We start from the raw sequence: 17181 nt of genomic DNA, 5'->3' as shown, positions 1-17181 counted from the left end.
ACAACAAATCCACCTAGCACAGTTCTTCTTTCCCCGCTTCACTCCAGTTATGCCAGCACAGCGTCTTGTGGAAGCAGCAGCAGACCTGTGCCACAAGTCTGACAGAATAAAGCTTCATCTTCCAAAAGAGCTTGGAGAAAAGGGCTGGAGAGGCAGGATCATCCTTTTGACACAGGCTTTTGATGTCCCCTTTTGTTACTACTTGAAGATACTTGCTCCTTGAGAAGAGAGAGACTGAAGCCCAGTGCTTGTTCCCAGAAATAAGCAAGCTTTCCTGCTGCTGATCTGCTCGGGTAAAGAATGTCCCGTGGCTTTACCTGCTTCTGGATGAGATGAAAATCCTTGCCGTAGGTGTGGAAAGCCTTTTGGAAGGACTCCTTCTCCTCAGGTGTCCATCTATCAGAGCCTGGCAATAAAAAGCAGCGGCTAGTAAACAGATCCCTTGATCCACACCAAGTAGATTCCTCTGGCTGCCGAAAGAAAACGGTCGCAGGCCGTCATTCACGTGGGTGTACGTGTCTGCTCCCTCAGAAGGGCGTGAAGACAAGAGCAGGCATTGCCCGGGGAGAAGGATTGGAAAACAAGTAAAGCTGAAGGACTAGATGCTGGTGCTTTGCCCACCCACAGAGGAGACAAGACCTTGTGCTGGTGTTAAGCACAATTTCTTGAAGCAGAAACGCTTGCCACAACAATGAAGGGGACGGCAGCATCTGTCAGGGACGCAAGAAGCTCTGCTTTGCTTACCTGCGTAATGATAATCAGCCATGGGATGGCCTTGAGCTGTTGCAGGCCCCTCTGAGAGCAGCATCTCCAGAGCCTCCTGCAAGATCAAGAGGGAAAAGGCTTTAGCCGCCCCAGCACATTAAAAATGAGCCAAAAAATCACAGGTGCTGCCTTTCAGCTCCTTTGCCTCTCCAGACATTCAAGCAACTGTATCCCATGTGGGTGAAACACTGTCATTTGCTCCCAGTCCCTAGTTTTTGCTGCCCAACCCTTTGATCCTGGTCCCCAAGAGTGGCCTTTTGCTCACCAAGCTGAGGATTTTGCTGCTCCTGCAGCCAGAATGGCCTCAGCTGACTGAGGCTTCTGGGAATTTCCCCTCCAAATGTCTTAGAGAACCCAAATCTCCAGGCCATTTACAAGGCAGCAGGACCTTCCGCCGCCGCCGCCTCCAGGAGGGAGATTCTCCCTGCTGGAGCCCTTTGGGCTCAGCCCTGACGCAGCTGGAGGAGACCCAGCAGGCAGCAAGTGCTCTGCTCCCTGTTAAGACCCTTCTTCCAAGAGCAGCCAGGAAAGGCTGTCCCAGTGCCCAGGCCTTCTGCATTCCCTGTGCCCTCTCCTCTGCGCCCAAACAGCCGCTTCTTACCGGAACGCTGCCGCGTGCCTGGTGCAGGCAGTGCAGGGCGCGCTCCAGGTTAGCTGCTGCCCCGGGAATGCCACGGGAGCTGGCCATGTCCAACAGTTCTCTTACTGCAAGCACAAGAAAAAACCCACCGAAAGTCAGCCTGGAGGCCAGCAAAGGGCAAAGGTTGCCATGCAAGGCAGAAGGAAAGGCCGGCAGCTAAAGACAGCAGCTTGGAGAGAGAGCATGAAAAGGAGAGCAAAGACAGAGCCAGCTGAAGCAAGGGCCCACGCAGTGCTGGCTCTCCCTCCAAAGCAGCTTCTGTAAGAAGAAGTGGGGGCCAATCTCCCCTCTTCCAGTGGCAAACGGCCCTGACCAGTTTGGAGAGCAAGGTGCTTGCTCTTTCTCCTTGCCTCTAACACTTCTACATGGGAAGATGGGCGAGACAAGGAGAGAAGCAGAGCCTGCAAAACGCTGCCTTTTTAGGCATAAGGAGCCTTTTCAAGACCCAAGTAGCTCAGGGCTGGAAGCAAAGCTTGAAGCAAAGCTACCTCTGTCAGGTTTTTCCATGTCAGAGTCATCCTCTCCCCAGGGCTTCCAGACCAGGGTTGCAGGCTCTTCATCCTCACTTGGTGCTCTGTTCTGCAGCTCTGGGAGCTCAGCCTGAAAGTCGCTGCCAACATTGATGTGTCTAAAGGAAGAAGGAGGTGGAGGTGAGAAAGGCAAGTGGTCAAGAGAGCCTTGCTGTGCACCCACAGGCTTGAACCAATCCCAGCCTGACTGTGAAAGAGCAGTTCTCCTCCTCGCCATTCCTCCAGTTTGCTGTGCTTTAACCCTAGGCCAAAACTCACGGCTGAATCTGGGCTCTTGCTTTCCTTTTCATTGTGCCTCTCCTTTCCACCTGAAAGACATCAAAGCAATGCTCCAGGTCAAAATCCTTCTGCCAAGGATGTGTCAGTAGCCTTCCTTCTCATCCTCATCATTGCAAAGCCCGAGCTCCCGTGTCCCAGCTCCTTTCTCTTTGCTCTCATTGCTGCCTTTTTGACATGGAATGTCCTAGGCAGGACCCTCCAGCAGTCAGCAGCTTCCTCAGGAGGGCAAGCAGAAGGCCATGCACTACTCTCTTCACTCCCGGGGCCACGGAGAAGAGCCAAGAGAATGGCAGGGGAGATGTGCCAGTGCAGGCTTAGGTTGGATCGAAGGAAAAGCTTCTTCAGCCAGAGGCTGCTTGGGCACTGCAACAGCCTCCCCAGGGAAGGGGGCACAGCACCAAGGCTGACTGAGCTCCAAAAGTGTTTGGACACTGCTCTTGGGCACAGGCTGTGATTGTTGAGGCTGCCCCGGGCAGGCCCTGCAGTTGGGCTCAGTGATCTTTCAGAATCCCTTCCAAGGCAGAAAATTCTGTGCTACTGTGATTGTGCTCTTGAGGAGATGGCATTTGACGGCCGCCCCTGAGCATGAGGTAGAACCAGCCCTACGTGCACTGAAAAAAGAATCTCTAAAGATCTTAAAATAGAAGGGATCTATAGGCGATGTAAATACGTAAGTAGATAAGAATTGCTGATCCCAGATGGTTTTTGAAGTTGAAAGCCTGTGTTTGCAGAGAAGCCCAGTCAAATGCTTCCATGCCCTGAACGACAGGGATGCCAGAGGAGAAGTGCCATCATTGTGCTGTTTGAAGCATTGGAGCGGGTGTGAGCAGAGTCAGGGCATAAGGGGATTTGTTGACACTGAAGCCCTGACCTGCTCAGCCAGGAACAATTTGTTTTGGGGTCAGCACAAGATAGTTTGAGGACTGAAATGGGTGCCAAGAACGTTTAATCAGGTGATGCGTGGACGAGGATCTGCAACTGCACTGGGACACCTCTCTAGGTCCTCTATGGAAAGGTCTGTGTTTCCCCTGGAGGCAACACAATTCCTTCAGAAGCTGCACCCTGCTTTCACGTGGAAGCTCGTCTGGGGAAAGTGAGCACGCAGCCTGTGTGTCGTGCTTGGTGGGAGAGGCAGCTGGAGCCTCCTGCCCCTGTGCTAGTGCTTTGAGGGCAAACGGGGATTTTCTTACCTTGGAGGGTTCCCAAGTGCTCGGGGGATGCCCGGAGGCAGACGAGGAGACCAGGATGTCGGTGCAGAGGCCGGGTCTGGCGCTGAGTGCAGAAGGCGGCTGGTCAGGGACAGCCCAGGAGCTGATCCTGCAGCTGCTGCTCCAGCGCTGCTCCAGCAGTGTTCCAGCAAGGGCCGCAGGAGCAGGAGACAACGACAGTTGCTATGGGCACAGCCCAACATTCCATCTAGAACCCCCGGGGGAGCCATGGGACAGAAAGAGGCATGGGCCGCCTCTGCCCCTTGTACTTCTTCTGCTGCAAGTTTGCTCTGAGAAGCTTCCCATTGGGCCTTTTCTCCTCAGTCGTCTGATGAGACGGGCAAAAGCAGTGCAGGGACAGCCCTGGCTCTTCCCGGTGCTTCTCTGCAAGGTGCCTCCAGCTGAAGGTGCACAGGAGCCTGCCTCTGTGCAAGGGCCCAGACCTCATCTCCTGCCCTGGAGAACCAGAAGGGCTCCTCCCACTGGCTCTCCTCCAGCTCTGAGAGGAGCTGGAATTTGCAAGTTGCCTAGCGCAGAGCCAACTCCAAAGCTTCCTCTCAAAGTGGAGGCATTCATCCTGCCCCCTTTCTCAATTCTCCTTTTGCTGCCCAATAATGTCACTGCATGGTTTCCCTCCTTTGGGCCTCTGAGCTGGTCTCTCACCTCATCACTCCTCCCTTGAAACTTGGAGAAACAGGATGTTTTTCAGGCCAACTGATGGGGACACACACACACACGCACAGGGACAGCACACGGGCATTTCTCTAGCAAACATTCAGGCAGAATTTCTAGATCCCTCTTCCAGCTCCCTTGGAGAAGCTCGGTGGTTGTCCCAAAAGACTCTGGCATTCCTCTAAGGAAGCAACACTTACAGAATTGCCTTTCCACACTGCTGGCCTTCACATTGCTTTTAACGCCTAGATCCCAGATATGAGAAAAAGCCAGGCAGCTTTGCTGCTTTCCTGCCTGTCCTTAAGGAAAAGCAAATCTTGCTTCAGTCCCAATCTTGCTTCCTTCCCAGCCTGCATGTTACCCACTGGCCAGCAAACTGAGGGGGCAGCTGGAACAAGTCCCACTGCAAGGCAGATACTTTGTAGCCTCCAAAGCCCACCTGCACCGGCTCCATCAGACAAGGGCAAGCTTGCCTCGGCTTCCCAGAAGCAGCCTGCCAATTGCCCCCTCCTTCGCCCCCTCTCCATCCACCCTCCACAGCCCCTGCCACCACCCCCTCCTTCGCCCCCTCTCCATCCACCCTCCACAGCCCCTGCCACCAAAGCCTTGCTAGGCAGGGCCATTTGCTGGCCTCCATAAAAGAGTGACTTGGATTCTTCTTTGGCGCAAGTGCCCCAGCTGTGACAAGTCAGAGGATAATGATCACACCCGCTCGGCTTTAGCTAAGGAGATTGCTGGAGGCCCAGAGCGGGACACTGGTCCTTTCAGGAGAAACTGCAACTGAACTAGCCATGCCTTTGTGGTGCATGCCGATAGGAATTGGATAGAATCGGAGGGCTTAGAAACGTCCTCCAAGCTGGTCAGCTCCATCAGTCCCCCAAAATGAAAGAAATTTTTCTGTCTGGGCTCCAAAAAGGACTCAACCCGCTGCTTTTATGCCAGAAAATATGGTGAGACCAGACCACTCATCTAGATGCAATTCAGTGAATTAAACAAAGCCTCCCTTTCCACTCCCAGCTGAGATGTTGAGGAATCAAAGGCTGAAGCCCCAGCGGTATTTCACTGGCAGTAAAGGAGACACACCTCAGAAAGTCCTGCCAGCTGAGCAAGGGGCTGGGCCTGGGGGAGGTGGCGCCTGCCCAGCTTCTTCTCTCAGGGCAAGTGCCGTCTTTGCAACACCAGGCAAATGGAACAAACATTGCTGGAGTGCTTTCATACAGACAAACAGACAAAATGGAACAAACATTGGTTTAATGATAAAGACAGATTAGGTCTCAACAAAGGCAAAATGACAAAGAGCATATGGCAGAGCATACAAAACACCCAACCTCTGACATTTACTGATAAATCTAATAATACTAATGAGTCCTGAATAATACTAATGTACCTTAGCTACTAAATTGAGGAGGTTACTATCATGTAAACTAACGAAGTAGAAGATTAAACAACCCAAAAAGCTTAAAAAACAGTCCTATTCCTATCTAACTAATATCTAACAGTTGTATTCCTATCTAACTAATCTGCCTAACTCTTGCTAGCCCTGGACAACCTGCAGGGTTGTCTAATTTGGTCTTTTCTTCTTGGGGAGAGGCTCTGCTGTCTTCCGAGGCCGATGTCTTCTGCTGTGTTTGTTCCTTTCCTTCATGCTTTCAAACACCCTGCAAGATAGGAAGCAAACCATCCATTGCTCACGCTAGTACACACCATGAAACCAAGTGCCAAGATCTCCGTTTGAGTATGAATTTCTGTCTTTTCAGGCAGTGGCACATTTGTCAATGGATCAGCACCATGAGTCTGATGGTTCTACTTTCAATGCCTTGAAATGTCTTCCTCCTTTTGCTGCATCCTCTTTTGAATTTGATCAGCAGCATCAAACCAAGCTTTGATGGATCTATTCCTACTTGTATCAACTGTGTCTTGTTGGGGCACGGCAAGGTTTCATTGTGAAGGCTGGGTTTTACCTAAGCTCTTTGGGTTTGAGGTGGGTGTTAAGCTTGAGCACGGCTGCCGGGGGCGATGCTGCAAGTGCCCCCAGCTTCCCCTGCGGTGCCTTTGAAAAGGGTCAGCCCCTTTTAGTCCAAAGGCGCAGCTTTGAGCAGAAAGAGGAGGAACTTGCGCACCGTTTGCACTGCCCGCAGGGAAAGGGGCCTCCCGCCGAAGGGGGCGGCTGGCGCGGTTGGCAGCAGGGACACTGGGCGCTGCGAGCCCTCTTGCGGCTTCTCTTCCCTGGCTCCCCGTTCTCCTTTCTGGGAGGGCTTTTGCTCCTCTTTGCTTTGCCCACGCTCTGGAAATCAAAGAGTCCTTATCAATGCTTCCTTCCTCTCACAAAGCTGGAAATCAGAGCATCCAGCACAAAAATCTATCGGCCTAAGCAAATCCTTCCAAAGCCTCAAGAGCTGAGAAAACGGCTGCCTTTGCCAATGGGCTGCGGCGGGCTGCCAACACAGAGCTTGGAGGAAAATACTCCTCTTTTCTACAGGCCAAAGGGGTGGGAGAAAGACCTGGCTATTTAGAGCTCTACATTTCTTATTTCTACCTTTCTGCCTAACATCTATTTCTCTCTGCTTTTCCTCCACAAATGTCTAGGCAATGGCATTTCAATTCAGTCCAATTAGGGTAGACACATGCTTAGCCATTTTCTAGTCCCCAAAATAATCTCCCTCCCTGTCTCTCTCTCTCTCTCTCTCTCTCTCTCTCACATGATGGGAAACAAATTGCTCTTTGCCGCTAAGGAAAGATTTAGGGGAGCCACAGCACCAGCAGCTCCTTCTTGGGGACTATGCTGGCATGCTAGAAAAACTCCCTGAAAATCTGCAGCATATCCACAAAGGCAGCCTGGACTGCTGATGTCAGCAAGCAGTGGGGAATTTGGGGTCTGATTGGAGTCAGCGAGGGTGCCAGCCCTTGAGAAGCCCATCTGTAGAGAGTCAAAGCCCATTTTGGTGGCGGTGCTGCTTTCTTGGGTCAAAGTTAGGCTCCAGAATTGCATACTTCAGGGCAGCAGCACAAGGAAGGCCCGGGCAGCATCTGCTGTGCCTTTCCCAGCACATGGGACGATGTGATCCTGGCAAAGGGGCATCTGGCATGGCTCGCCAGCAGCTTTTCTCCCCTTCTCCCAGTTTCTCGACCTTCCTGGCACCTCTCCATTTTCTTGCCCCTCACCTGAGCAAGAGTGCTGGCAAGTTTATGCTCCTTTTTCCAGGAGTAGTAGTACTCCACACACTGGGCCACGGTCTTAGTCTGGATCTGTTGTGAAGAGAAAAAGAAGGAATCGAAAATGGTGTCGGGTGCACTGGGGAAAAAGTAGACTATGGAGTGAACTAGGAAGTAAAAGCATGAAGTAAATGGAGTAGGGTGTAAAATGAAATCAACATGGAGAAAGAGAGGCATCATGCAATGTCTTAAACCCTGTATGATGCTAGGTGCTAATACACGCAATGCACAGATCAACAACAAATCCACCTAGCACAGTTCTTCTTTCCCCGCTTCACTCCAGTTATGCCAGCACAGCGTCTTGTGGAAGCAGCAGCAGACCTGTGCCACAAGTCTGACAGAATAAAGCTTCATCTTCCAAAAGAGCTTGGAGAAAAGGGCTGGAGAGGCAGGATCATCCTTTTGACACAGGCTTTTGATGTCCCCTTTTGTTACTACTTGAAGATACTTGCTCCTTGAGAAGAGAGAGACTGAAGCCCAGTGCTTGTTCCCAGAAATAAGCAAGCTTTCCTGCTGCTGATCTGCTCGGGTAAAGAATGTCCCGTGGCTTTACCTGCTTCTGGATGAGATGAAAATCCTTGCCGTAGGTGTGGAAAGCCTTTTGGAAGGACTCCTTCTCCTCAGGTGTCCATCTATCAGAGCCTGGCAATAAAAAGCAGCGGCTAGTAAACAGATCCCTTGATCCACACCAAGTAGATTCCTCTGGCTGCCGAAAGAAAACGGTCGCAGGCCGTCATTCACGTGGGTGTACGTGTCTGCTCCCTCAGAAGGGCGTGAAGACAAGAGCAGGCATTGCCCGGGGAGAAGGATTGGAAAACAAGTAAAGCTGAAGGACTAGATGCTGGTGCTTTGCCCACCCACAGAGGAGACAAGACCTTGTGCTGGTGTTAAGCACAATTTCTTGAAGCAGAAACGCTTGCCACAACAATGAAGGGGACGGCAGCATCTGTCAGGGACGCAAGAAGCTCTGCTTTGCTTACCTGCGTAATGATAATCAGCCATGGGATGGCCTTGAGCTGTTGCAGGCCCCTCTGAGAGCAGCATCTCCAGAGCCTCCTGCAAGATCAAGAGGGAAAAGGCTTTAGCCGCCCCAGCACATTAAAAATGAGCCAAAAAATCACAGGTGCTGCCTTTCAGCTCCTTTGCCTCTCCAGACATTCAAGCAACTGTATCCCATGTGGGTGAAACACTGTCATTTGCTCCCAGTCCCTAGTTTTTGCTGCCCAACCCTTTGATCCTGGTCCCCAAGAGTGGCCTTTTGCTCACCAAGCTGAGGATTTTGCTGCTCCTGCAGCCAGAATGGCCTCAGCTGACTGAGGCTTCTGGGAATTTCCCCTCCAAATGTCTTAGAGAACCCAAATCTCCAGGCCATTTACAAGGCAGCAGGACCTTCCGCCGCCGCCGCCTCCAGGAGGGAGATTCTCCCTGCTGGAGCCCTTTGGGCTCAGCCCTGATGCAGCTGGAGGAGACCCAGCAGGCAGCAAGTGCTCTGCTCCCTGTTAAGACCCTTCTTCCAAGAGCAGCCAGGAAAGGCTGTCCCAGTGCCCAGGCCTTCTGCATTCCCTGTGCCCTCTCCTCTGCGCCCAAACAGCCGCTTCTTACCGGAACGCTGCCGCGTGCCTGGTGCAGGCAGTGCAGGGCGCGCTCCAGGTTAGCTGCTGCCCCGGGAATGCCACGGGAGCTGGCCATGTCCAACAGTTCTCTTACTGCAAGCACAAGAAAAAACCCACCGAAAGTCAGCCTGGAGGCCAGCAAAGGGCAAAGGTTGCCATGCAAGGCAGAAGGAAAGGCCGGCAGCTAAAGACAGCAGCTTGGAGAGAGAGCATGAAAAGGAGAGCAAAGACAGAGCCAGCTGAAGCAAGGGCCCACGCAGTGCTGGCTCTCCCTCCAAAGCAGCTTCTGTAAGAAGAAGTGGGGGCCAATCTCCCCTCTTCCAGTGGCAAACGGCCCTGACCAGTTTGGAGAGCAAGGTGCTTGCTCTTTCTCCTTGCCTCTAACACTTCTACATGGGAAGATGGGCGAGACAAGGAGAGAAGCAGAGCCTGCAAAACGCTGCCTTTTTAGGCATAAGGAGCCTTTTCAAGACCCAAGTAGCTCAGGGCTGGAAGCAAAGCTTGAAGCAAAGCTACCTCTGTCAGGTTTTTCCATGTCAGAGTCATCCTCTCCCCAGGGCTTCCAGACCAGGGTTGCAGGCTCTTCATCCTCACTTGGTGCTCTGTTCTGCAGCTCTGGGAGCTCAGCCTGAAAGTCGCTGCCAACATTGATGTGTCTAAAGGAAGAAGGAGGTGGAGGTGAGAAAGGCAAGTGGTCAAGAGAGCCTTGCTGTGCACCCACAGGCTTGAACCAATCCCAGCCTGACTGTGAAAGAGCAGTTCTCCTCCTCGCCATTCCTCCAGTTTGCTGTGCTTTAACCCTAGGCCAAAACTCACGGCTGAATCTGGGCTCTTGCTTTCCTTTTCATTGTGCCTCTCCTTTCCACCTGAAAGACATCAAAGCAATGCTCCAGGTCAAAATCCTTCTGCCAAGGATGTGTCAGTAGCCTTCCTTCTCATCCTCATCATTGCAAAGCCCGAGCTCCCGTGTCCCAGCTCCTTTCTCTTTGCTCTCATTGCTGCCTTTTTGACATGGAATGTCCTAGGCAGGACCCTCCAGCAGTCAGCAGCTTCCTCAGGAGGGCAAGCAGAAGGCCATGCACTACTCTCTTCACTCCCGGGGCCACGGAGAAGAGCCAAGAGAATGGCAGGGGAGATGTGCCAGTGCAGGCTTAGGTTGGATCGAAGGAAAAGCTTCTTCAGCCATAACCTGCTTGGGCACTGCAACAGCCTCCCCAGGGAAGGGGGCACAGCACCAAGGCTGACTGAGCTCCAAAAGTGTTTGGACACTGCTCTTGGGCACAGGCTGTGATTGTTGAGGCTGCCCCGGGCAGGCCCTGCAGTTGGGCTCAGTGATCTTTCAGAATCCCTTCCAAGGCAGAAAATTCTGTGCTACTGTGATTGTGCTCTTGAGGAGATGGCATTTGACGGCCGCCCCTGAGCATGAGGTAGAACCAGCCCTACGTGCACTGAAAAAAGAATCTCTAAAGATCTTAAAATAGAAGGGATCTATAGGCGATGTAAATACGTAAGTAGATAAGAATTGCTGATCCCAGATGGTTTTTGAAGTTGAAAGCCTGTGTTTGCAGAGAAGCCCAGTCAAATGCTTCCATGCCCTGAACGACAGGGATGCCAGAGGAGAAGTGCCATCATTGTGCTGTTTGAAGCATTGGAGCGGGTGTGAGCAGAGTCAGGGCATAAGGGGATTTGTTGACACTGAAGCCCTGACCTGCTCAGCCAGGAACAATTTGTTTTGGGGTCAGCACAAGATAGTTTGAGGACTGAAATGGGTGCCAAGAACGTTTAATCAGGTGATGCGTGGACGAGGATCTGCAACTGCACTGGGACACCTCTCTAGGTCCTCTATGGAAAGGTCTGTGTTTCCCCTGGAGGCAACACAATTCCTTCAGAAGCTGCACCCTGCTTTCACGTGGAAGCTCGTCTGGGGAAAGTGAGCACGCAGCCTGTGTGTCGTGCTTGGTGGGAGAGGCAGCTGGAGCCTCCTGCCCCTGTGCTAGTGCTTTGAGGGCAAACGGGGATTTTCTTACCTTGGAGGGTTCCCAAGTGCTCGGGGGATGCCCGGAGGCAGACGAGGAGACCAGGATGTCGGTGCAGAGGCCGGGTCTGGCGCTGAGTGCAGAAGGCGGCTGGTCAGGGACAGCCCAGGAGCTGATCCTGCAGCTGCTGCTCCAGCGCTGCTCCAGCAGTGTTCCAGCAAGGGCCGCAGGAGCAGGAGACAACGACAGTTGCTATGGGCACAGCCCAACATTCCATCTAGAACCCCCGGGGGAGCCATGGGACAGAAAGAGGCATGGGCCGCCTCTGCCCCTTGTACTTCTTCTGCTGCAAGTTTGCTCTGAGAAGCTTCCCATTGGGCCTTTTCTCCTCAGTCGTCTGATGAGACGGGCAAAAGCAGTGCAGGGACAGCCCTGGCTCTTCCCGGTGCTTCTCTGCAAGGTGCCTCCAGCTGAAGGTGCACAGGAGCCTGCCTCTGTGCAAGGGCCCAGACCTCATCTCCTGCCCTGGAGAACCAGAAGGGCTCCTCCCACTGGCTCTCCTCCAGCTCTGAGAGGAGCTGGAATTTGCAAGTTGCCTAGCGCAGAGCCAACTCCAAAGCTTCCTCTCAAAGTGGAGGCATTCATCCTGCCCCCTTTCTCAATTCTCCTTTTGCTGCCCAATAATGTCACTGCATGGTTTCCCTCCTTTGGGCCTCTGAGCTGGTCTCTCACCTCATCACTCCTCCCTTGAAACTTGGAGAAACAGGATGTTTTTCAGGCCAACTGATGGGGACACACACACACACGCACAGGGACAGCACACGGGCATTTCTCTAGCAAACATTCAGGCAGAATTTCTAGATCCCTCTTCCAGCTCCCTTGGAGAAGCTCGGTGGTTGTCCCAAAAGACTCTGGCATTCCTCTAAGGAAGCAACACTTACAGAATTGCCTTTCCACACTGCTGGCCTTCACATTGCTTTTAACGCCTAGATCCCAGATATGAGAAAAAGCCAGGCAGCTTTGCTGCTTTCCTGCCTGTCCTTAAGGAAAAGCAAATCTTGCTTCAGTCCCAATCTTGCTTCCTTCCCAGCCTGCATGTTACCCACTGGCCAGCAAACTGAGGGGGCAGCTGGAACAAGTCCCACTGCAAGGCAGATACTTTGTAGCCTCCAAAGCCCACCTGCACCGGCTCCATCAGACAAGGGCAAGCTTGCCTCGGCTTCCCAGAAGCAGCCTGCCAATTGCCCCCTCCTTCGCCCCCTCTCCATCCACCCTCCACAGCCCCTGCCACCACCCCCTCCTTCGCCCCCTCTCCATCCACCCTCCACAGCCCCTGCCACCAAAGCCTTGCTAGGCAGGGCCATTTGCTGGCCTCCATAAAAGAGTGACTTGGATTCTTCTTTGGCGCAAGTGCCCCAGCTGTGACAAGTCAGAGGATAATGATCACACCCGCTCGGCTTTAGCTAAGGAGATTGCTGGAGGCCCAGAGCGGGACACTGGTCCTTTCAGGAGAAACTGCAACTGAACTAGCCATGCCTTTGTGGTGCATGCCGATAGGAATTGGATAGAATCGGAGGGCTTAGAAACGTCCTCCAAGCTGGTCAGCTCCATCAGTCCCCCAAAATGAAAGAAATTTTTCTGTCTGGGCTCCAAAAAGGACTCAACCCGCTGCTTTTATGCCAGAAAATATGGTGAGACCAGACCACTCATCTAGATGCAATTCAGTGAATTAAACAAAGCCTCCCTTTCCACTCCCAGCTGAGATGTTGAGGAATCAAAGGCTGAAGCCCCAGCGGTATTTCACTGGCAGTAAAGGAGACACACCTCAGGAAGTCCTGCCAGCTGAGCAAGGGGCTGGGCCTGGGGGAGGTGGCGCCTGCCCAGCTTCTTCTCTCAGGGCAAGTGCCGTCTTTGCAACACCAGGCAAATGGAACAAACATTGCTGGAGTGCTTTCATACAGACAAACAGACAAAATGGAACAAACATTGGTTTAATGATAAAGACAGATTAGGTCTCAACAAAGGCAAAATGACAAAGAGCATATGGCAGAGCATACAAAACACCCAACCTCTGACATTTACTGATAAATCTAATAATACTAATGAGTCCTGAATAATACTAATGTACCTTAGCTACTAAATTGAGGAGGTTACTATCATGTAAACTAACTAAGTAGAAGATTAAACAACCCAAAAAGCTTAAAAAACAGTCCTATTCCTATCTAACTAATATCTAACAGTTGTATTCCTATCTAACTAATCTGCCTAACTCTTGCTAGCCCTGGACAACCTGCAGGGTTGTCTAATTTGGTCTTTTCTTCTTGGGGAGAGGCTCTGCTGTCTTCCGAGGCCGATGTCTTCTGCTGTGTTTGTTCCTTTCCTTCATGCTTTCAAACACCCTGCAAGATAGGAAGCAAACCATCCATTGCTCACGCTAGTACACACCATGAAACCAAGTGCCAAGATCTCCGTTTGAGTATGAATTTCTGTCTTTTCAGGCAGTGGCACATTTGTCAATGGATCAGCACCATGAGTCTGATGGTTCTACTTTCAATGCCTTGAAATGTCTTCCTCCTTTTGCTGCATCCTCTTTTGAATTTGATCAGCAGCATCAAACCAAGCTTTGATGGATCTATTCCTACTTGTATCAACTGTGTCTTGTTGGGGCACGGCAAGGTTTCATTGTGAAGGCTGGGTTTTACCTAAGCTCTTTGGGTTTGAGGTGGGTGTTAAGCTTGAGCACGGCTGCCGGGGGCGATGCTGCAAGTGCCCCCAGCTTCCCCTGCGGTGCCTTTGAAAAGGGTCAGCCCCTTTTAGTCCAAAGGCGCAGCTTTGAGCAGAAAGAGGAGGAACTTGCGCACCGTTTGCACTGCCCGCAGGGAAAGGGGCCTCCCGCCGAAGGGGGCGGCTGGCGCGGTTGGCAGCAGGGACACTGGGCGCTGCGAGCCCTCTTGCGGCTTCTCTTCCCTGGCTCCCCGTTCTCCTTTCTGGGAGGGCTTTTGCTCCTCTTTGCTTTGCCCACGCTCTGGAAATCAAAGAGTCCTTATCAATGCTTCCTTCCTCTCACAAAGCTGGAAATCAGAGCATCCAGCACAAAAATCTATCGGCCTAAGCAAATCCTTCCAAAGCCTCAAGAGCTGAGAAAACGGCTGCCTTTGCCAATGGGCTGCGGCGGGCTGCCAACACAGAGCTTGGAGGAAAATACTCCTCTTTTCTACAGGCCAAAGGGGTGGGAGAAAGACCTGGCTATTTAGAGCTCTACATTTCTTATTTCTACCTTTCTGCCTAACATCTATTTCTCTCTGCTTTTCCTCCACAAATGTCTAGGCAATGGCATTTCAATTCAGTCCAATTAGGGTAGACACATGCTTAGCCATTTTCTAGTCCCCAAAATAATCTCCCTCCCTGTCTCTCTCTCTCTCTCTCTCTCTCTCTCTCACATGATGGGAAACAAATTGCTCTTTGCCGCTAAGGAAAGATTTAGGGGAGCCACAGCACCAGCAGCTCCTTCTTGGGGACTATGCTGGCATGCTAGAAAAACTCCCTGAAAATCTGCAGCATATCCACAAAGGCAGCCTGGACTGCTGATGTCAGCAAGCAGTGGGGAATTTGGGGTCTGATTGGAGTCAGCGAGGGTGCCAGCCCTTGAGAAGCCCATCTGTAGAGAGTCAAAGCCCATTTTGGTGGCGGTGCTGCTTTCTTGGGTCAAAGTTAGGCTCCAGAATTGCATACTTCAGGGCAGCAGCACAAGGAAGGCCCGGGCAGCATCTGCTGTGCCTTTCCCAGCACATGGGACGATGTGATCCTGGCAAAGGGGCATCTGGCATGGCTCGCCAGCAGCTTTTCTCCCCTTCTCCCAGTTTCTCGACCTTCCTGGCACCTCTCCATTTTCTTGCCCCTCACCTGAGCAAGAGTGCTGGCAAGTTTATGCTCCTTTTTCCAGGAGTAGTAGTACTCCACACACTGGGCCACGGTCTTAGTCTGGATCTGTTGTGAAGAGAAAAAGAAGGAATCGAAAATGGTGTCGGGTGCACTGGGGAAAAAGTAGACTATGGAGTGAACTAGGAAGTAAAAGCATGAAGTAAATGGAGTAGGGTGTAAAATGAAATCAACATGGAGAAAGAGAGGCATCATGCAATGTCTTAAACCCTGTATGATGCTAGGTGCTAATACACGCAATGCACAGATCAACAACAAATCCACCTAGCACAGTTCTTCTTTCCCCGCTTCACTCCAGTTATGCCAGCACAGCGTCTTGTGGAAGCAGCAGCAGACCTGTGCCACAAGTCTGACAGAATAAAGCTTCATCTTCCAAAAGAGCTTGGAGAAAAGGGCTGGAGAGGCAGGATCATCCTTTTGACACAGGCTTTTGATGTCCCCTTTTGTTACTACTTGAAGATACTTGCTCCTTGAGAAGAGAGAGACTGAAGCCCAGTGCTTGTTCCCAGAAATAAGCAAGCTTTCCTGCTGCTGATCTGCTCGGGTAAAGAATGTCCCGTGGCTTTACCTGCTTCTGGATGAGATGAAAATCCTTGCCGTAGGTGTGGAAAGCCTTTTGGAAGGACTCCTTCTCCTCAGGTGTCCATCTATCAGAGCCTGGCAATAAAAAGCAGCGGCTAGTAAACAGATCCCTTGATCCACACCAAGTAGATTCCTCTGGCTGCCGAAAGAAAACGGTCGCAGGCCGTCATTCACGTGGGTGTACGTGTCTGCTCCCTCAGAAGGGCGTGAAGACAAGAGCAGGCATTGCCCGGGGAGAAGGATTGGAAAACAAGTAAAGCTGAAGGACTAGATGCTGGTGCTTTGCCCACCCACAGAGGAGACAAGACCTTGTGCTGGTGTTAAGCACAATTTCTTGAAGCAGAAACGCTTGCCACAACAATGAAGGGGACGGCAGCATCTGTCAGGGACGCAAGAAGCTCTGCTTTGCTTACCTGCGTAATGATAATCAGCCATGGGATGGCCTTGAGCTGTTGCAGGCCCCTCTGAGAGCAGCATCTCCAGAGCCTCCTGCAAGATCAAGAGGGAAAAGGCTTTAGCCGCCCCAGCACATTAAAAATGAGCCAAAAAATCACAGGTGCTGCCTTTCAGCTCCTTTGCCTCTCCAGACATTCAAGCAACTGTATCCCATGTGGGTGAAACACTGTCATTTGCTCCCAGTCCCTAGTTTTTGCTGCCCAACCCTTTGATCCTGGTCCCCAAGAGTGGCCTTTTGCTCACCAAGCTGAGGATTTTGCTGCTCCTGCAGCCAGAATGGCCTCAGCTGACTGAGGCTTCTGGGAATTTCCCCTCCAAATGTCTTAGAGAAGCCAAATCTCCAGGCCATTTACAAGGCAGCAGGACCTTCCGCCGCCGCCGCCTCCAGGAGGGAGATTCTCCCTGCTGGAGCCCTTTGGGCTCAGCCCTGATGCAGCTGGAGGAGACCCAGCAGGCAGCAAGTGCTCTGCTCCCTGTTAAGACCCTTCTTCCAAGAGCAGCCAGGAAAGGCTGTCCCAGTGCCCAGGCCTTCTGCATTCCCTGTGCCCTCTCCTCTGCGCCCAAACAGCCGCTTCTTACCGGAACGCTGCCGCGTGCCTGGTGCAGGCAGTGCAGGGCGCGCTCCAGGTTAGCTGCTGCCCCGGGAATGCCACGGGAGCTGGCCATGTCCAACAGTTCTCTTACTGCAAGCACAAGAAAAAACCCACCGAAAGTCAGCCTGGAGGCCAGCAAAGGGCAAAGGTTGCCATGCAAGGCAGAAGGAAAGGCCGGCAGCTAAAGACAGCAGCTTGGAGAGAGAGCATGAAAAGGAGAGCAAAGACAGAGCCAGCTGAAGCAAGGGCCCACGCAGTGCTGGCTCTCCCTCCAAAGCAGCTTCTGTAAGAAGAAGTGGGGGCCAATCTCCCCTCTTCCAGTGGCAAACGGCCCTGACCAGTTTGGAGAGCAAGGTGCTTGCTCTTTCTCCTTGCCTCTAACACTTCTACATGGGAAGATGGGCGAGACAAGGAGAGAAGCAGAGCCTGCAAAACGCTGCCTTTTTAGGCATAAGGAGCCTTTTCAAGACCCAAGTAGCTCAGGGCTGGAAGCAAAGCTTGAAGCAAAGCTACCTCTGTCAGGTTTTTCCATGTCAGAGTCATCCTCTCCCCAGGGCTTCCAGACCAGGGTTGCAGGCTCTTCATCCTCACTTGGTGCTCTGTTCTGCAGCTCTGGGAGCTCAGCCTGAAAGTCGCTGCCAACATTGATGTGTCTAAAGGAAGAAGGAGGTGGAGGTGAGAAAGGCAAGTGGTCAAGAGAGCCTTGCTGTGCACC

This window comes from Agelaius phoeniceus, chromosome Z, assembly GCF_051311805.1.
Source record: "Agelaius phoeniceus isolate bAgePho1 chromosome Z, bAgePho1.hap1, whole genome shotgun sequence".
Lineage (NCBI taxonomy): Eukaryota > Metazoa > Chordata > Aves > Passeriformes > Icteridae > Agelaius > Agelaius phoeniceus.
Note: the sequence above shows the minus strand (reverse complement) of the source record.